The following is a 21239-nucleotide window of genomic DNA, read 5'->3' on the forward strand; positions in this document are numbered from 1 at the left end:
CAGGTTTGGTAGGTTTCCCTAGGTGCCGGCTGAGCTAGAGGCCAAAATCTACAGGTAGGCACTTCGCAAAAAAACACCTCTGTTTTTTTCCAAAATTTAGGATGTGTCCACGTTGCGCTTTGGGGTGTTTCCTGTCGCCGGCGCTAGGCCTACCCACGCAAGTGAGGTATCATTTTTATCGGGAGACTTGGGGGAACGCTGGGTGGAAGGAAATTTGTAGCTCCTCTCAGATTCCAGAACTTTCTGCCACAGAAATGTGAGGAACATGTGTTTTTTTAGCCAAATTTTGAGGTTTGCAAAGGATTCTGGGTAACAGAACCTGGTCCGAGCCCCGCAAGTCACCCCTCCTTGGATTCCCCTAGGTCTCTAGTTTTCAGAAATGCACAGGTTTGGTAGGTTTCCCTAGGTGCCGGCTGAGCTAGAGGCCAAAATCTACAGGTAGGCACTTCGCAAAAAACACCTCTTTTTTTCCAAAATTTAGGATGTGTCCACGTTGTGCTTTGGGGCGTTTCCTGTCGCCGGCGCTAGGCCTACCCACGGAAGTGAGCTATCATTTTTATCGGGAGACTTGGGGGAACATAGATTAGCAAAACAAGTGCTATTGCCCCTTGTCTTTCTCTACATTTTTTCCTTCCAAATATAGGAGAGTGTGTAAAAAAGACATCTATTTGAGAAATTCCCTATAATTCACATGCTTGTATGGTCACCCCGGAATTCAGAGATGTGCAAATAACCACTGCTCCTCAGCACCTTATCTTGTGCCCTTTTTGGAAATGCAAAGGTTTTCTTGATAGCAATTTTTTACTCTTTATATTTCAGCAAATGAATTGCTGTATACCCGGTATAGAATGAAAACGCACTGCAGGGTGCAGCTCATTTATTGGCTCTGGGTTCCTCGGGTTCTTGATGAACCTACAAGCCCTATATATCCCCGCAACCAGAGGAGTCCAGCAGACGTAACGGTATATTGCTTTCCATAATCTGACATTGCAGGGAAAAGTTACAGAGTAAAACGTAGAGAAAAATTGATGTTTTTTTCACCTCAATTTCAATATTTTTCTTTTTCAGCTGTTATTTTCTGTAGGAAACCCTTGTAGGATCTACACAAATGACCCCTTGCTGAATTCAGAATTTTGTCTACTTTTCAGAAATGGTTAGGTTTCTGGGATCCAGCATTGGTTTCATGACCATTCCTGTCACTGACTGGAAGGAGGCTGAAAGCACAAAAAATTGCAAAAATGGGGTATGCCCCAGTAAAATGCCAAAATTGTGTTGAAAAATTGGGTTTTCTGATTCAAGTCTGCCTGTTCCTGAAAGCTAGGAAGCTGCTGAGTTTAGCACTACAAACCCTTTGTTGATGCCATTTTCAGGGGGAAATCCACAAGCCTTCTTCTGCAGCCACTTTTTCCATTTTTAAAAAAAAAAAACGAAATTTTCACTGTATTTTGGCCAATTTCTTGGCCTCCTTCAAGGGAACCCACAAAGTCTGGGTACCTCTAGAATCCCTAGGATGTTGGAAAAAAAGGACGCAAATTTGGCTTGGTTAGCTTATGTGGACAAAAAGTTATGAGGGCCTAAGCGCGAACTGCCCCAAATAGGCAAAAAAAGGCCTGGCACAGGAGGGGGAAAAGGCCTGGCAGCGAAGGGGTTAAGGAAGCTTTTACGCAAAGGAAATACATTTCAGTGATGGGAGGAACAACGGAAATGTTTTGAGGACATTAAAATGGAAATTTCTGATGCAGGCTTTCTATCTACCGTTGACATAAAATTTAAATCAATACTTACAGTAGATGCCAGTGCAACTGGTATAGGGGTTGTGTTTTCCCAAGTTCATGGGAGCATGGAAAAATATTTGTGTTTGCATCATGAACCCTCACTCATTCAGAAAGGAACTATTCAATAACTGAACGTGAGGCCTTTGCTGCTTTTTGGGGTGCTGAATATTTCTGTGTGTATTTGGGGTGGGAGGGGGGAGACACAATTTGTGTTACGCACTGATCATAAACCACTGATTAAGTTACTGTCAACTAGTAGAGCGGGGTAAAGGATCTGCAAGACAGACTAGCCAGGTTGGCAGCCAGAATGCAGGAATACCAATATACAGTTGAATATGTACAGGGATGGAAGAATGTGCAAGCAGATTGTTTATCTAGAAAACGTAATTAGATTGGGAAAAGGTAAATGGTGATGCAGTGAGAAATTCTGATGCAGAGGGAGCTGTGGCATCTGTAGAAAATGCAGAACAAAGTGGTTTAGGAGCTTTCATTATTAGAGAATAGGCTGAGGAAATTGAGTCTGATGTAGTTCTTGAAGAGGTAGTGAAAATGACGAAAAAGCACAGTTTCTATATCAGCTAGGCCATTCTTTTTTAAGGTTGGCTGGATTGTCTGTGTGTGGTCAGAATGTGATTATGAGGGCTGACAGGTTTATACCCCCTATGAGATTAAGGTTTAAACTGTTTAAGTTGGCACATGAAGGAGATCTGATACAGGGATTAACAAGTAAAAGAATTAAAGAGCAAGTTACTTACCTTCGGTAACGCTTTTTCTGGTGGATACATTAACTACCTGTGGATTCCTCACCCAAAGAATTCTCCCCTCGCGCCAGCTTCGAAGGAAATTTTCTTCTAGCTCTGCACGTCGACGATGACGTCACAATTGCCCGACTCCACGCGACGCCGTATGACGTCATCCAGGCAATAAGAATCCCTCGTCGACGTGCAGACGTCAGTTATCACTATTTTTTACATGCCTTAGAGGCGAACAGGTGAACATTGACCTCGAAGAGAACATAATCACATCAAATGAAGTGAAAACGCAACATTTATTACAATAAAAATAAACTAACAGCAATAACTGTTCCATATGAAACCAAATATGTCAGTCAAATTCAATCATGTGTACTTGAATTATCAAAACCAGAGAAAGAAACACATATATACATGCTATAACTATATACATGAATCAGGCGCGCGCACACACACACACACACACACACACACACACACACACACACACCCCCCCACCCCCATCTCCATCCCCATCCCCATCCCCATCCCCATCCCCAACCCCATCCCCCCCCCCCCCCCCCCCCCCCTCTGGTGCTCACCCACGGATTTTGTGGAATGACCAGTCAGGCAACAGCGAGGCGGGTGGTACCGTGAGGAATCCACAGGTAGTTAATGTATCCACCAGAAAAAGCGTTACCGAAGGTAAGTAACTTGTTCTTCTGATGGATACACCTACCTGTGGATTCCTCACCTAAAGAATAGAGTCCCAAAGCAGTACTACCTCCGGAGGTGGGTGCCTGAATGGTCAAACTAAGAAATCCTGCAGCACTGAGCGATCAAAATGGCCATCCCTCCTAAACTCAGAATCCAAACAATAATGTTTGACAAAAGTATGGAGGGATGCCCAAGTTGCCGCCTTGCAGATGTCAACCACAGGAACACCTCTAGCTAAAGCCGAAGAAGCAGCCTTAGCTCTGGTTGAATGAGCACGAAGCCCCACAGGTGGTTCTTTCTTCGCTAAGGAATAACAAAGCTTGATACAGAGAATGACCCACCTGGATAGCGTTCTCTTGTGGACTGCTCTGCCTTTCCTCTTCCCCACGTATCCAATGAAGAGCTGATCATCTTGCCTGAACTCCCTCATCCTGTCGACAAAGAAGCTCAATGCTCTTCGTGGATCCAGTAGGTGGAGCCTCTCTTCCTCCTTGGATGGATGAGGCGGAGGGTAAAAGGAAGAGAGAGTAATAGACTGCTCCAAGTGAAAGGGTGTAACAACCTTCGGGAGGAAAGCCGCCTTGGTCCTTAACACCACTTTCTCTCTAAAGAAGGAAAGGTATGGAGACTCTACATTAAGAGCCTGAAGCTCACTCACTCTTCTGGCCGATGTTATGGCTACCAGAAATACAGTCTTAAAGACCAGCAAACGCAAAGCACAAGAATGCATTGGTTCAAATGGCGATCCCATTAGAAATGTTAATACTAAGTTAAGATCCCACTGTGGCATAACAAACGGTGTGGGCGGAAACCTATTAGTGAGACCCCTTAATGAACCTCAAAACAAGTGGAGATTTAAACAAGGAAGGTTGATCTGGGAGGCACAGAAAAGCCGACAGTGCTGATAAATAACCCTGGACTGTGGCAACTGCACAACCCTTCTGTGTCAAGGAAAGAGCAAATAATGATAGATCAGACAAGTGAGCTTTTAAGGGATCAATTCGGTTCTCTCCACACCAACGTACAAATCTAGCCCACCTACTTGAATAGATCGATTTGGTGGAGTGTCGTCTGGCCGATAAAATAACCTCCACCACTTCCAGTGGGAGAGAAAAAGCACTCAGATTGCCCCGTTCAATCTCCAGGCATGAAGGTGCAGACTCTGGAGGTGGCGGTGTAGAATCTGCCCCTGCAACTGCGAGAGGAGGTCCACCCTGTAAGGGAGACGGAGCGGAGGGCACAGACAGAGTTGGAGGAGGTCTGTGTACCACACCCTTCTTGGCCAATCCGGGGCTATCAAGATGACCTGGGCCCGGTCTTGGCGGATCTTCCTCAGAACTCGAGGAATCAGGGGTATGGGAGGAAACGCATAAAGCAACTGACCCTTCCAGGACATCTGAAACGCATCCCCCAAAGTTCCTTGCACCGGATACTGGAGGTTGCAAAATAACGGGCACTGCGCGTTCTCCTGAGCAGCAAACAGATCTATCTGCGGACACCCCCACGTCTGGAAGATGAAAAGAACCAGATCCAGATGAAGACGCCACTCGTGGTCGACCGAACTGCGTCAACTGAGAACATCCGCATGTACGTTCAGAACCCCGGCCAAATGATTTGCTACCAAGCAAATCTTGTGGTCCTGAAGCCAGGACCAGAGTCGAAGAGCTTCTTTGCAAAGAAGGTATGACCCCACTCCTCCCTGCTTGTTTATATACCACATTGCGGTAGTGTTGTCTGTCAGGACCTGGACTGACTGACTGCGAATGGAAGGGAGAAAGGCCTTGAGAGCCAGACGTACTGCCCGCAATTCCAACAGATTGATGTGAAACCTCTGTTCCACTGGAGACTAAGGGCCTTTGACCTCCAGGTCCCCCAGATGAGCTCCCCACCCTAGAGTGGAAGCATCCGTTACAACTATGGCCACTGGCGGAGGCAGCGAGAACGGCCTTCCTTGCGACAGGTTGCTGACCGCAGCCCACCACTGAAGATCCACCGCAGTGTCTCTGGAGATCGTGATTGAATTCTAGAGATCCCCTTTGTGCTGAAACCACTGCCTGCGGACGCACCACTGAAGAGCCCTCATGTACCAGCGTGCATGAGTGACCAGCAGTATGCAAGAAGCAAACAGACCGAGCAGATGAAGGACCTTGAGGACTGGAACCACCGCTCCATTTCTAAACATTGGAATCAACGCCTGAATGTCCTGAACCCGCTGGGGTGGAGGAAAGGCCCGATTCAATGTTGTGTCCAGTACTGCCCCTATGAACAGGAGGCGTTGCGAGGGCTCCAGGTGAGATTTGGGCACATTGATCGAAAAACCCAGGTCGAACAACAACTGAGTTGTCGACTGCAAGTGACGCCGCACGAGCCCTGGAGTCTTGGTTTTGATCAACCAATCGTCCAGATAGGGAAACACCGCTATCCCTCTTCTTCTGAGCTCTGCCGCAACCACCGCTATCACCTTTGTGAAGACTCGAGGTGCTGAAGTACGACCAAACGGGAGGACCGCAAACTGATAATGCTGCAACCCCACCACAAACCGGAGATACTTCCTGTGCGATTTGAGGATCGGAATATGGAAGTACGCATCCTGCAAATCGACAGACACCATCCAATCTCCTTCGTTCAACGCCAAAAGAACCTGTGAAAGGGTCAGCATTTTGTACTTTTCCTGCTTGAGGAACCAATTAAAAATCCTCAGGTCTAGAATTGGTCTCAACCGACCATCTTTTTTGGGGATCAGGAAGTATCTTGAATAACAGCCCTGACCCCTCTCCTGCTCCGGAACCAACTCCACTGCGCCTTTTGACAATAGGGATAACACCTCCTGTTGCAGTAACAGAAGATGGTCTTCCGAACAGAAGGATGGGCTCGGAGGGAAGGGAGGAGGGAACTCCCGAAAGGGAAGAGCGTACCCCTTCTGCACAATGTCGATGACCCAGGAGTCTGATGTTATAAACTCCCACATTGGAAGAAATTGGGCAAGTCTTCCCCCTATCGCAGACACAGGAACAGGGAGTGGTGGAGGACTAAGGCTGCTTTCCCTGCAGCACCCCTCCTGAGGAAGAGGCAGAGTGCTGCTGGGTGGCTCCTCTTGTACGTACTCTGCCCCTGCCTCTGAAGGATCTGTAAGGCAGGGAACCTGCAGATTGTTGTGGCGCCTGGAACCTGCCACGAAAGGAGGAGCCACGTCCAAAACCTCTAAACCTCCTATATGATCTAAAGGTCGAGGAAGTGGCTGCCTGAAGTACCAACGACCTCGCTGTGGCTCTGCTCTCCTTGAAAAGTTCAAGAGCAGAATCTGCTTTTGTCTCAAAGAGTTTTTCCCCGTCAAAAGGCAGGTCTAGAAGAGTGGCTTGCACATCCGAGGAGAAGCCTGATGAACGCAGCCACGCCTGACGCCTCAACACTATGGATGTACCCATAGCCCTTGCCACAGAGTCTGAGGTGTCCAACCCAGACTGAATCACCTGTGTCGCCACCGCCTGAGCGTCCGTTAACAGATGCAACACCTCTTGTGGCAAGTTAGGATGACCTTTCGCCTCCTCTATAAGGGCATGAATGTAACGCCCCAAGATGCAAGTTGCATTGGTCAACTTTAAGGCCATACTGCATAAAGGAAAGGCCTTCTTTGCTGCGTGGTCCATTTTCTTAGACTCCCCGTCCGCAGGGGTCCCGGGGAACGAACCAGGAGCTGAACGGGAGGAGCACGATGCCTGAACAACCAAACTCTCCGGAGTTGGATGTTTGGAGAGGAAGTCTGGGTCACCTGGAGCCGCGCCTCGCTACCGCCCTGTTGACAGCTGTAGAAGTCACTGGCTTTTGCCAAATATCTTTGATGGGGTCCAGGAGAGCCTCATTGAAGGGCAAGAGAGGCTCCGCCACTACTGAAGCCGGATGCAGCACTTCAGTCAAAAGGTTCCTTTTCATCTCAGCAGCCGGAAGAGGAAGATCTAAAAAGTCTGCAGCCTTCCTTATTACCACATGAAAAGATGCAGCCCCTTCGGTATACTCCCCTGGGGAAGCCAAATCCCATTCAGGGGAAGTGTCAATGCCACTTGCTGTGTCCAAGCCTTGAAAATCACCTGAAGGCTCTAAGATTTCACCTTCCTCCAGATGCTGCCTGCTATTTTCCTCTTCCTCCAGGAGGCGTAATGGTAATCTCCTGGACCGGAGCCTGGATTCGAGTCCTGGCGTCGATAAGGCATCAGCCGACGCCGAAGATGTTCACTGGCGCCGCTCTTCGGATCCACCCGACGCCGGAGCCTCCGGCGCCACAGGCAACTTAACTGTGGACTGGATCCGTGGAGAATCCACCGGTGCCGGAGTAGCAGACATTGTAGTGATGTGTCCATGTTGAGTTTCCTGTCGCGGGCATTAGGCCTGCCCGCGCAAGTGAGGTACCATTTTTATTGGGAGACTTGTGGGAACACAGAATAGTAGAACAAGTGTCCTAGCCCCCTGTCTTTCTCTACATTTTTGTCTTCCAAATGTAAGACAGTGCGTAAAAAAGACGTCTCTTTGAGAAATGCCATGCTAGTATGGGGACCCCAGAATTCAGAGATTTGCAAATAACCACTGCTTCTCAACACCTTAACTTGTGCCCATTTTGGAAATACAAAGGTTTTCTTGATTTCTATTTTTCACTCTTTATATTTCACCAAATGAATTGCTGTATGAAAACCCATTGCACGGTGCAGCTCATTTATTGGCTCTGGGTACCTACGGTTCTTGATAAACCGACAAGCCCTATATATCCCCGCAACCAGAAGAGTCCAGCAGACGTAATGGTATATTGCTTTCACAAATCTGACATTGCAGGAAAGAGTTACATAGTAAAACATGAAGAAAAATGATTGCTTGTTTCAGCTCAATTTCAATATTTTTTAATTTCAGCTGTTATTTTCTGTAGTAAAACCTTGTAGGATCTACACAAATGACCCCTCGCTGAATTCATAGTTTTGTCTACTTTTTAGAAAAGTTTAGCTCTCCGGGATCCAGCATTGTTTTCATATCCATTTCTGTCACTAACTGGAAGGAGGCTAAAAGCACAAAAAATTGTAAAAATGGGGTATGTCCCAGTAAAATGCCAAAATGGTGTTGAAAAATGTAGTTTTCCGATTCAAGTCTGCATGTTACTGAAAGCTGGTGATGTTTAGCACCGCAAACTCTTTGTCGATGCCGTTTTCAGGGGGGGGGGGGGGGAAGAGGGGGGGGAATCACAAGCCTTCTTCTGCAGCCTTTTCCCATTTGTTTGTTTTTTAAACTACATTTTTCGCTGTCTTTTGGCTAATTTCTCGGTCTCCTTCAGGGGAACCGACAAGCTCTGGGTACCTTCAGAATCCCTAGGATGTTGGGGAAAAAAAGGTGCAAATGTGGCGTTGGTAGCTTACGTGGACAAAAAGTTATGAGGGCTTAAGCGCGAACTGCTCCAAATAGCCAAAAACAGGCTTGGCACAGAAGGAGAAAAAGCCTGCCAGCGAAGGGGTTAAAAAAAATTTAAAAAAAAGTAAAGGGAAGGAGCTGTGTTATGATGTAGACTGCATGAGGCACTCATGGAATGTAGAACGCAGAGTGTCCTTGTAAGTCTAGAGATTGTCAGCTATGGCTTGATGTTGGGACTCATGCCAGTTTGTGTGTGTACATTAAATCGCAAAGGAACATTAACTATATTTGGCGTAATCATGATCTTTTCATCACAACAGTTTTCAAAACAAAAGCACTACAAAAGTATGGGCTTGCAGTGTTGTATGTTTGCTGTATACATAAGCACCATTTATTGTGGCATCAACATGTGAACGGAGTGAACTAACAAAGCATGTCGCTACCAATTGTTTTGTCTCGTATACCTATTTAATATTTTATCTATTTCCCCCACAGGAGTTTCTTTGTGAAAGTCACTATTACAGACAGGAGTATTATAACATCACGTGCATAAGTGAATGAAAATGTGGTGATTGAAGGCATGCATTTGCCTTTACCAAAAAATGTAACTCTAGAAATCTAGATTCTGAACCAGCACATTGAAACATGTCACCAGAGGGATTCAGAAGCAACAGTTATCCCCAACATCTCCAATTACGTTTTTAACATTTCTTTGGTCTTCCAAGAACAAAGAATGGTTAGGAATGTCAATAGGAATTTTTAACTTCATTTATTGAATCGCCTCCTACAACTTAAAACAAGCATCTGCAATGCAATGGGTCTCGCGTTTTCTCGAGTTATAGCTATTAGAGTTGTAAATCCCTAACTGGACTTTTCGCCCCACCTAAATTGAAAATGAAAGGTAAAGCCATTGACATAAGAAAGCTGATTCAAGGCGCCACGGCTGCCATGAGCGCGAAGGAGAGACACAAAAGGAAAAACAAGTTTACTTGCAGCAAACGTGCAATTATCCATGTAACAATGTCGATATACAAGGCGGTAACAACACTGCCCCAAGGAGGGACAAATGTAAAGTATTCACCAATGATAACAAAGGACTTTTGAAAAGCAAGCCCATTAACGAGTGATAGGCTTGCAGTGAGCATGGTTAAAAGCCCTGAAATAGATTAAAAAAAGGCCAGAGTGCTTGCTCGCTCAACCTAAAAAGAACACCCTGAAAACATGGAGTCCATTCATCCCTGTAATAATTTTGGACCAATGTGGCAAACCAAAATCTGAAGCATTCCATCTATCATCCATGTTGGTGGGTGAGGGTCTAAGGGGAGAGTATTTTTAAGTAACTTACTACTGCATCAACATATTCTTTCAGGGCCCCATCACTACTAGATTTACATGTGTAGCTGCTTGGTTTGAATTCCAGAGACCAAGGGTTTAATCCTGCCACCTGAGTGAAATCGTGCAACTGTCTGCAAATCACGATATGAACTGCAATTATGTACAACACTGTAGATGTGTGATGTAAACAAGGAAACAATGTTGTTGCCCAGTACAGGACCTATTGCATGCTGCACCCCTTAACTCCCTTTTAATTATAGTCTGGTTTCTATGACACCTCATGCCCATCTGTTCTGCACACATCAGCTTGCACTGAGAAGCTCCTACAGCAATAAAACAAATTCTCCCATTAAAGTGCTCGATTCCTCCTTGGAGCTACGCTTCGGTTTGTCTAATATGTTTAAAAAAAAAAAAAAAAACTGAGGATTCACCATACTTTACAGTGTAACCTGAATTTCCTAGAAGCCAAAGGAATTTCTTTAACTTTAGAGTCATGTAGGCAGATGGAAAATACTGCTTACTGTCTAGTCACTTGCGTGGACAGGTTCAAGCACCTGCTGTTGCCAGTGCATGCTTTTACGACTCTAAACAAGAACTGGCAAAGCCATTAGGGTCTTGCCAATGTGAGAGCTGCTGGCTTTTTTTTTTTTTTAGACAGTGTGACTGCTTTGCAGCATGTCAAAGTAAAAAATAAAATAAGTGCTATCCCAATGTCAACACTGACTGCGTCATAGTTTTTTTTTTAATAGCAACAAAGTTGCAGAGCAGCCATGCTGCTGTAAAATCTAGCTAAAAAAAAACACTGAAAAAGTAAAATAGCTCTTGCGTCTGCAAGGGCAATTTGGCTTTGAAAATTGTTTTTTGTTGTGGGATGGGGGCCAAGCAACGCAGGATGGGGCAGAAAGGTTGGGGGTACAATACAATATGGCAGGGCGCCACATGTTAATGAATTTTTTTTTTTAAAAAAAGTAAAAGTGGATTGATGTGAAAAAGTGGAATGATGTGGTCGGCGGTGGGAGGGGCTAGGAGCACCATAGACAGCGGGAGGAAGGCAGGATGGTACCAGCAACACCACACACAATGGGAGGAGGGGGGCAACTATACCATACAAATTAGAGAGCGGTGGGAGAGACAGGTGAGGCAAAACAATCCAGGGGTTGAGGCAGGGGTCGGTAGCTGGGCAGGCAAAGACAACGGTAAGCAACCAAATAAACAAAAAACTAAAAATACATCCGAAAGTGCAATCAGTGGAAGGGCACCCAGACAAAGCTCCAGGGGAGGGACAAACACAAGGTGAATACGGAGGAGACACAAGGAAATGAAAGTGAAGATGAGGCCAAGCACTGGTAAGCAATGGACAGGATTTAAGCCGCCTGTAAACTAACAAAATGTCTTTGAAGCGACAGCGCATGCGGTGTCTCACGAGAGACCTATCAGGGGCAAAATTGCTTTTTTCTTGCAAAATTTCATAAAATTCAACAAAAATTTCACAAAATTATGCTGTTAAGGTGAAGTCATTTGGCATTTTCTAACATCTTGGTTTTTTACATGAGCTTGTATTTCAGGTAAAAACGTTTCATGAGACACCGGCAGGGCACTGGCTTACGCCAATGTCTCTCAGATATTTGCTGAGCACATGACTCTCGAGTGCATTAGCATCATTCAAAATTTCAAATAATTTTGGGAATTTTGTACAACATAAACAGTGGGAATTAAAGGCATTTTGCCAGTGTAATTAAAATTTCTCCAACGCCTAAATAACACCCAACCTATTTGCCACTGGCGCGCAAACACTACTGTGAAGGATTCTATGCAAGCATCCTACACAAGTGAATGGTCATGTTCCAAAAAGTACAAAATCAGGCAGCCGACCTCATCACAGTCCCGAGGTGCACTGATCATATTCCCTTTTCTGATGGTTCTCCAATGCTACACATCATGTCTCTTGCTTTAGCTAGCCACCTGTAGACACCCATTCTGAGTCTAGGATAGCATGGGCTGGAATGCAGCCCCATCGATTACCAGTGGCTGAGATTAATTAGAGCATTATATCTATCCACTTTGCTTGTTAATAATTTGTCAGGTGTCAAAACAATAGGTAGACTGTATATAAGTGCATTAAAGCTGCTCTTTGTAGTGCCAGAAACTTACTAAAGTTGACAAAGTTATAATGATCCATCTTATTCACCATTTACAACAGATAATGTGCTAAAGTAGAGTTATTTCTGTAATGCGCTAGAATCGCATTTCATTTGACCTATTTTTAACTACCCCTGGTTTTGTTTGATATGGGAGTTGAGGCAAAAATAAATAATTAGTCTGCCCAGTATCACAAAATATGGTCAATTAGGATGCCAAGATTAGAGCTTTTCATACAGTCTGCAGTTGGAAAGTTAATACCAAATCCATCTCCATGCTAAAGGAATAGTATTTTCACTGCACTAATGGGTCCTCTGTTGAAAACTCAAAAAGAAAAGAAAAATAATTAAAAAAAAAAAATCATTTCTTGTAGCTTTAGCTGGAGCTGCAGCTTTGGTGTCTAATAATGCAGGTGTATTCCATTTATTTATTTTGGGTATGTAGAAGATTGTTATGGGCCTATAAACATCTGCTCTTTATTTTCTCATTGCAGGCACCTTCAGAAGGCAGAACGCTCCTGCAGTAAGAAGCAAACACCATGTACTTGCTTGAAAAAAGGTTCTCGGTCTTGCCTTGTACATGGTCATAGAACTCCATAGTGTCTTACAATATTTATATTGTGCATTAAAGGCACATCATTCCATACAAGTTATTAGGGATGTACAGAGTGACATTTGTCTAAACAGCATTATTGCATTCTAAGGCAACATGTACATTATACAATACAACCCAAGTGGCTTTAGATTCTGGAAATATTTACGTTTTCACAATCTGCTTGCTTGAAGAACGGATGACCCTTCAATAGTCATATGTGTAGTTGGATTCTAAGTTTTCAATTTGGAATACCCGTACCGTGGCTCCAACACACCACTAGCTTTGCAGACAAAGTACAACGATGTAAACATTGCCCAGTGAGGGACAGTGGAGCCAGGACAAAGAAAGTGAAATGTTTTTTCTGGCCTCAACAAAGAAATTGCCATATGGCAAAGTGGTTTGCAGGGACTGAAACCCTTCAAGTAAGATAGTTTAGAAGTCCAGGTAAAGTCTGCAAACAAATGCAATACTATGTTAGAAATAGTGTCTCTAGTTGGCAGTCAGTTTACACCCTGTCCAACTAGGAACCCTCACTCTAGTCAGGGTAAGGGAGTTATAATCCTAAAATAACAGCTGCTCATGCCCTTTGCAGGTTGGCACAAGCAGTCAGGCTTATCTCAGAGGCAATGTGCTAAGTATTTTTTATAAACGCACAGTAACACAGTGAAAACATTACAAATGGACACCACACCAATTTAGAAAAACAGCCAATATCTAAGTAAAACAAGACCAAAATGTCAAACTTCCAAAATACACAAGCAAAGGCATGAATTTTTAAAGGTTAAATCTCAATAAAAGCACTTAGAAACACAATAGCTCCAACTGAGGCTATCAGCTACAGTCCCTTAGGAACGAGTCAAAGACGTGGCACGGAGTCAGGGAGCTGAGGTGTCACCAGGGCGGCGTCTGTTCTGTACTGCTACATAGTAGGTGAGGTGTTGGTTCCTTACGTCTACGCAGGAGAGGTGAGGTGTCGGTTCCTTACAGAGGCAGCGGAGGTGAGGTGGTGTTGGCGGCGAGGCGTCTGTTCCTTCTGACGGGTCGATGAGTCCAGCGGGTCAAGACGTGATGAGTCGACTTTGCGGTCGCGCCACGGGGCCACAGGTCCCACATCGGAGTCGGGTGTCACGGACATCGGTGACATTGCACTTTGGAGTCACTATGTTGCAGGACTTCAGAGCTGTTGTGGCGTCGTCAGGTTTGTGCTGTCGGTCATCGCACTTCAGCTGGACCACGCGTAATGTGCAGGCAGCGGCATAGTCAGGCAGCAGCACCGGTTTGGGAGTCTTCTGGAGTCAGTGTGCCTGTTTCTTCTTGTTTTCTGTCAAATTTCACTCCCAAGAGCCCAGATCCAGAGTGGGCACCTCTTGGCAGGTCAGGGTCCTCAGCAAGAGAACCCAGGGGCTGGCAGGTGAAGTCTGATGTCCCTGAAAATTCTTAACAGGAGACAAGCTCAGTTCAAGCCCCTGGAGAAACGTCAAAAGCAGGATACACAGCAAAGTCCAGTGTTTGTCCTCTCCAAAGCAGAAGCAGCAATTGCAGGCCATCCCAGCAAAGCACACACAGCAAAGGGGCTCAGCTCTTCAGTTCGTCTCCTTAGCAGAGACTCCTCTTGATCCAGAAGTGTTCTAAAAGTCTGGGATTTTGGGTCCAATACGTATACTCATCTCTCCCTTTGAAGCAGGCAAACTTCAAAGGGAAATCTTTGTAGTGCACAAGACCCCACCTTTCCTGCCCTGGTCCCAGGCACACACTACAGGGTTGGAGACTGTATTGTGTAAGGACAGACACAGTCCTAGTCAGGTGCAAGGGTCGGTTCTCCCACCACGCTAGCCCAGGAAGACCCAATCAGGATATGCAGGGCACAGCTCAACTCCTTTTGTGCGACTGTCTAGAGTGAATTCACAACCAGCTGAACTGTCATCCTGACCCAGACGTGTATTCCAGCTAAGCCGAGGCACAGAATGGTTAAGCAAGACAATGCCCACTTTCTAAAAGTGGTATTTTCAAACACATAGTTTAAAACTACATCTTTTAGCGAAGGTGGTTTTTAACTTGAGTTCAGAGATCTCAAACTCCATATCTACATAAGCTCCCAAAGGAAATTAAGCTTCAGATATATTTCAAGGCAAACCACATGTTCAACTATGGGAGAGATAGGCCTTGCAATAGTGAAAACCAAATTGCGCAGTATTTCACTATCAGAACATGTAAAACACACCAGTACATGTCCTACCTTTTAAATACTCTACACCCCGTCCATGGGGCTATCTTTGGCCCACCTTAGGGGTGACTTACATGCAGTAAAAGGGAAGGTTTGAACCTGGCAGGTGGGGCACTTGCCAGGTCAAATTGTCAGTTTAAAACTGCAGACACAGACACTGCAATGGCAGGTCTGAGACTTGTTTGCAGGGCTACTCATGTGGTGGCACAATCATTGCTGTAGGCCCACTAGTAGCATTTGATTTACAGGCCTTGGACACACATGGTGCACTATACTAGAGACATACTAGTAAATCAAATATGCCAATCATGTATAACTAATCTTAATCACAATTTACACATAGTGCACTTGCTTTTCAGCATTGGTCAGCTGAGGTAAAGTGCCCAGAGTACCAAAAACCAGCAAAAACTAAATCTAGCACACAGACATAAATGCAGGAGACAGGGGCAAAAAGACAGGGGAAACCACACTAAGGATGCCAGGTCTAACATATGTATGCCCCAGCTGAGAGTGGGGACAACAACCCAACCTCATGGGCGCTCTCATCACTAAGGCAGAAGAATCTGGACAGACCAGAGGCATTGGCATGTTCTGTACCAGGGAGATGGACTACCTCAATAGTTTTGGGTTCTCACCCCTAATCTGCATCAACCACCTGAGGGGCCTGTGGTCTGCATGAACCTGGAAGGTAGGGTCTTAGCTTCTTCAGCACCCAGACCACAGCAAAAGCTTCTCTCTCAATTGCACTCCACCTCTGTTACCTGGAGGGTAACCGCCTGCTAATGAAGGCTAAAGGCTGGTCTAGGGACTCTTCGTTTAGCTGTACCAGAACCGCCCCCACACCATGCTGTGAAGCGTCAGTCTGTACAATAAATTTCTTGGAGAAGTCGGGTGCATTCAGCACGGACGCCATGCACAAAGCCTCCTTCAGGGCATCCAAAGCAGACTGACAAGCCTCAGTCCAGATCACTTTTTTGGGTCGCCCCTTGGAAATCAGCTTGGTTAAGGGGACAATGATGGAGCCATAGCCCTTGACAAATCTCCTATAATAACTGGTGAGACCTACAAAGGCTCTCACATCTGTCAATCCCAAGCCAGCATGGTGTCAAACTTGGGTTCCAGGGGCGCCACCTAGCCACTCCCCAACTGGTGGCCCAAATATATCACTGACTCCTGCCCTATCTGGCACTTACTGGCCTTAATACTGAGACCTGCCTTCTGCAGGGCCTTCAACACTTCCCAGAGGTCATGCAAGTGATCCTCCCAGCTGGAGCTGAACACTGCAATCCTCCAGCCGAGCCAAGACCTGGTTGACCAACCTCTGAAAGGTAGCAGGGCTGTTTTTCAACCCAAAGGACATGACCCGGAACTGGTAGTGGCCCTCTGGTGTTGAAAACGCCGATTTCTCTTTGTCCCCTTTGTTCAAGGCAATCTGCCAGTACCCCGACATTAAGTCAAACGTACCGAGGAACTTGGCACCTCCTAGCCAATATATGACCTCATCAGCTCTGGGCGTTGAGCCCACGGTAGTCCACACAGAACCTAAGTTCAGGGGTGGCAACTGGGGCAGCAGCGCTTGGGACCAAGACCAGTGGGCTGGCACAAGCACTGCTGGAGAACTCCTTGATGCTGGCTTTCACCCTGTCAGTCACCCTGTGGATTTTATGTTTCACAGGTGGACTGTCCCCAGCGTGCACATCGCGGGTGCACAAATGGGTGACTCCTGGGGTGAAGGAAAACAGAGAGACAAACAACCCCAGCAACTGGCGAAAGTCCCTTTGCTGTACCTGGGTCAATGTTGGGGAGAGGTTCACACCCTCCACAGACCCATCTTGCTCTTTGACAGACAGGAGGTCAGGAAGAGGTTCACTCTCCTCCTCCATTCCATCATCTTTTGCCAAAAGCAAGGTTAGTTCAGATCTCTCAAAATGAGGCGGTTCACATGGAGGATCCTCAAGGGGTTTCTTGGAGTCTGCAGGTTCACCAGGTAGGTGACATTACTCTTGCCCTCCACCACCTCCAAAAGTCCACTTGTCCTGTAGAACGCGAGGCTCCACTGAGGCCATGACCCACACTTTTTGGCCAGGCTGAAACTCAACCAGAGTGGCATTTTGGTCATACTATTGCTTCATATCCTCCTGGTTTGCTTTCAGGTTCGCCAGAGCAAGTTTCCTGAAGCACGCAGTCTGGTTTCTGATGGCCAGCACGTAACTAAATACATCCTGGTGGGCCAACTGGGAGTTTTCACCCAGCCTTCTTTCACCAGGCTAAGAGGTCCTCTTATCTTACAGCTGCTCAAAGGGGCTAAAGCCAATCCCATCCACGGTACCTCCCTGTATGCAAAGAGAAGGAACAGAAAGAGGACGTCCCACTTACGCCTCATGGAGACTGACAGACCCATAATCATGCCTTTTAGGGTACGGTTGAACCTTTCAACCAACCCGTTTCCTAGGGGGTGGTAGGGGTGGTGAACTTGTAGGTCAACCACCACTCCTTCCACGGAGACTTCATATATGTGGATATGAAGCTGGTACCCCGGTCAGATACCACCACCAGTGCCTGGCCCACTATGGGTGCCGTCAGTGACCTCAGAGTGATAGCCTCTGGGTACCGAGTGGCATGGTACACCAAGACAAGGATGTACCTGCTGCCCATGGCTGTCTTGGGGTCCATAGGCCCTACAATGTCAATCCACTCCTGCTCAAAAGGGGTGCTCATGACTGGGAATGGTTGGAGAGGAGCCTTGCATCTCTGCCCACTCTTGCCACTTGCCTGGCAAGACCTACAATGTGCATCAGAGTGCCTTCGCATGCGGGCCAGTAAAATTGGGTGACAATCCTCTCACATATTTTTTCCTACCTCCTTCCTCCTGATCACCCTTACTGGTTGCCATAAACAGAGTGGCCATGCAGCCCTCTCAGGCAGACCCACAATCTCCAAGTGTGTCCTGTGTTCCACCTCACGCCAAGGGGAATCCTTTAGGTTGTTACCTTGCACACAACCAACAGGCATGGCTGGACTCACAGCTACCCTCAAGGAACCTGAGACCCCGCCTCCCAATCAAAGGGAACCTGCGCCACATTGTAGTGGAGCTCAGAATTGTCCACAGCAACTGCTTGGTGAAACACACTGGGAACCACCTGCTCTTGAGACACCAGGTGACACCTGACAGTCATCGCACTGGCTCCTGTGTCTCTCAGAGCCTTCACCCTCTGTCCATTGACGGTTATCCACTGCCTGTACTTCTTAGCATTCTCAGGCAAAAGGGTCCTTTGGATCATATCACTGTCTCTTAGCTAGACAAGGATCATCTACCGCTGGTTCCCACCCTTTTACTGGAACCAACTCCTCCCCAAGCGTTACACTGGCCAACTCCTGTGACTGTACACCAGTGGGTGCTGGTGTCCACTTGGGGGGGTCGCTCCTCATGTGACTCTCCTGATCACATGCATAACACTCAAGGGGACCCATCTCCGCAGGCTTCTCTGTAGAGATCTAAGGCTTCTTCTCACCTGGAAGACAGGAATCCTTACCCTTGTGAACTAGGTTGGGGCACTTTCGAGAACCCCCCCCCTGTTTACCCTTGCCCCCCAACTTCTTCTAATGGGAACCCTGCCCATCCTTGGAGGAGCCTCCTCTATACCTCTTGTACACTCTGGTACTATCCCCGCACTCCACTTCCTGGGAACGCTTGCTGTCAATGAGATGCTGGCGCAGCTCTGGAAAACAAAGGCTATACAAGTGCTCCCATGCAATCAAATTGTACAGCTCCTCATAATCTGTTACCTTGATGCCCTTCACTCAATCAACCATCCAGTGCTCTGCATAAAAGAATCAACATGTTCTAACCAAGTCTGGGAATCCGACTTCTTGCAGGACCTAAACTTGCCCCTGCACTGCTCTGGGGCGAGGCGATACATAGTGAGTAGGGCTTCCTTCATGGTAGAGTAGGTGAGCCGCTTGGGATCCTCCAAGGCTGTCAAGGTGTCCCTACCCTAAGTGTTTCCAGCAACCTGCCCCCCAGTGTACCTCAGGGACCCCGTTTATGTGGCGAGCTGAGTCATACCCCTTAAACCACTAGTGTATATCATCCTCCCTCCTATAATCCTTCACTAAATATTTAGGAATGCGCACAGACTGCACTGGAACTATGATGCCATCATTCGTGTTGGGTTCTGCCTGCTTGGCCTTGAGGTCCCGCTCCCTCATACTCAACTTGTCAGACAAAATCAATTGCTTTTCCTACAGAGCAAGGGCACTTTCCCTCTCTTGTTGCTCCATTTCAAACTCTTTGCTTTCTGCTTCCAACCTGAGCTTCGCAACTCCCAGTGCATGCTCTCTGGCCTGTTTCCTGTCCTTCGGCTCCTCTTGGGACAAACCTCTGGATGACACACACTGCTGCCACTCCAGGAGAGTACGCTACCTGCAGGTAGATCCTGAGCTCCAAAGTCCCTCTGTACCTACACATCCACATCCTCATTCTCATTCTCAGCTTCCTAGCTCCTCTTGCTGCCCACTAGGCCCTCTTCACCTTTTGCAGCTCTTCTTTCCTAGAGGTACTCTTCACAGGGAAATTAGGATCCTTGCAGAACTGTTTCAGTTGAGGCACAATGTAGGATTTCAACTACTCAATCTCAAACACAACCTCCTCTGCAACTTCCCTTGCTGGTTCACCAGACAGAGACATGATCTGTGGATAACTCAAAGGGTTGTCAAAAACAGAAAAAATAAATCAATCAAAAAGCAGTATGTGGCTGTGTAATGGTCTGCACTATGCAATAATGTACATCAAACACTGTATGTCAGGTACAAGCACAAGTCCTATTCTCACCGCTGATCACCAATGTTAGAAATTGAGTCTCTAGTTGGCAGTCACTTTACATCCTGTCCAAGAAGGGAGCCTCACTCTAGTCAGGGTAAGGGAGTGACACTCCTAAGATAACCCCTGCTCACCCCCTTGGTAGCTTGGCACAAGCAGTCAGGCTTATCTCAGAGGTAATGTGTTAAGTACTTGTACCCACACACGGTAACACAGTAAAACCACTACAAATGAACACCACACCAGTTTAGAAAAATAGCCAATATTTATCTAAGTAAAACAAGACCAAAAACAACAAAAAATCCAACATACACAAGCAACTGTAAATCAGAAATACCATCAGAAATACAATCCTGCACAGGACTTGCCGCTGGATTCGACCAGCATCTAATCCACAGCAAAAGGGGGCAATAGAGACCGTGTCCTCTAAAAAACATTGACCCACCTCCTGACTGATGAAATTTGCTATACACTTAGGTACCATCAATAACCTACGCATACATTTATTTTCAACACATAGGAGAGTGGGTACTTTGTTATAGCCCCAAACACCTGCCCCATATAGGGCTGCTGAAACACACTTGGAGTTATAAAGCGTTTTAATCTGAGAGGGAGGTCTATGGCCTAATTTACAATTAAAACGGAAAATCGCTTCGATGTTCCTTGCCATTTGCTGGGTCTTAAAATTGAGGTGAGTACTCCAAGACATGGAAGAACTCACGTGCATACCTAAATAACAAACATTCTTCACCTTATTAATGATATTGCCCCCCCATGGTAAATTGTTTGGACTTAGTGTTTCGAGGGTCACATGTCATAACAAAAGTCTTGGAGTAATTAACTTTCAAATCAAGATCCAACATAAAGTTGGAAAAGAGATCCAACAGGCCTTGTGAACCATTTGCAGTTCAGGCAATTAATACAGCATTGTCTGCATATAGTAAAACTGGAAGCAATCTCTGGCCCATCTTTGGTACATCCTTCCCATATTTTATCATAAAATCATAAAGCCCATTTATTTATATCAAAAAGAGAAAAGTCGCTAAAATACATCCATGTCTTACGCCCCTAGTTGAGGAAATGGGAGCGGTTCTCTGATCGGATGGGCCAAACTGAACTGACACCATTAAATCCGTGTGTAGGGGCTTTCTTTATAAGCTCCAATAAAGTCACATCACACCCCAGAGTTCCCATAATTTGCCATAGCTTCTCCCTATTTACCAAATCAAAGGCCCACTAGTAGCATTTGATTTACAGGCCCTGGACACACATGGTGTACTATATAAAGGACTTACTAGTAAATCAAATATGCCAATCATGGATAACCAATCATAATCACAATTTACACAGGGAGCACTTGCACTTTAGCACTGGTCAGCAGTGGAAAAGTGCCTAGAGTACCAAAACCAGCAAAAAGGAAATTCGGCACACAGCCAAAAATACAGGAGGCAGAGGCAAAAAGACAGGGGGAAACCACACCAAGGATGCCAAGCCTAAGAAATAATAACATCTATAGAGAT

General features: G+C 46.2%; 1 protein-coding gene across 1 annotated transcript in view; it reads right to left on the minus strand.

Annotated features, from left to right (window-relative positions):
* ESCO1 (establishment of sister chromatid cohesion N-acetyltransferase 1) overlaps positions 1-21239 on the minus strand; it is a 188075-nt gene that overhangs the window by 32824 nt on the left and 134012 nt on the right. The window lies entirely within an intron of this gene.

This window comes from Pleurodeles waltl, chromosome 2_2 (assembly GCF_031143425.1).
Source record: "Pleurodeles waltl isolate 20211129_DDA chromosome 2_2, aPleWal1.hap1.20221129, whole genome shotgun sequence".
Lineage (NCBI taxonomy): Eukaryota > Metazoa > Chordata > Amphibia > Caudata > Salamandridae > Pleurodeles > Pleurodeles waltl.